The following is a 452-nucleotide window of genomic DNA, read 5'->3' as shown; positions in this document are numbered from 1 at the left end:
CGGTGACCCCAGCCACAGGGAGGAGAGGGTTGCAAAGACCCTGGGCCACAGAAGAGGGGCTGGCAGCTGGGCCACCCCGGCATCCTCAGCCCCACCATGGTAGCGGCCCGGGACCAGGTGTTGTTGCCCACAGCATGGAGCAGCCCTGGCCCCAGGCAGGGCAGGGAGAGGTGCTGCCAGCGATGTAGGGGTAGAGGGATAGGGAGGCCTGGAGCCCGGCACCACTGTGTATGTCCCATTTGGGGACCCATGTCCTGCCTGGGGTCCGAGGGTGCAGCTGCTCGTGGGCCCGTCAGGTGGCAGGTAGCTCTCGAGCACTGATTTGTGTCCCACAGGGAGCCTCTGCACAGGTCTTGCTGGTGCTGGGTGAAGGGGAGAGCTGCAGCAGGCAGGGCTGGTGGTGGCCCCGACCCTGGGTGATGCTGGTGCTGATATTGGCATTGAGCTGCTCA

This window comes from Nestor notabilis, unplaced genomic scaffold (genome assembly GCF_000696875.1).
Source record: "Nestor notabilis isolate BGI_N333 unplaced genomic scaffold, ASM69687v1 scaffold18041, whole genome shotgun sequence".
In the NCBI taxonomy this organism is placed as follows: Eukaryota; Metazoa; Chordata; class Aves; order Psittaciformes; family Psittacidae; genus Nestor; species Nestor notabilis.
This window is presented reverse-complemented; position numbering follows the sequence as displayed.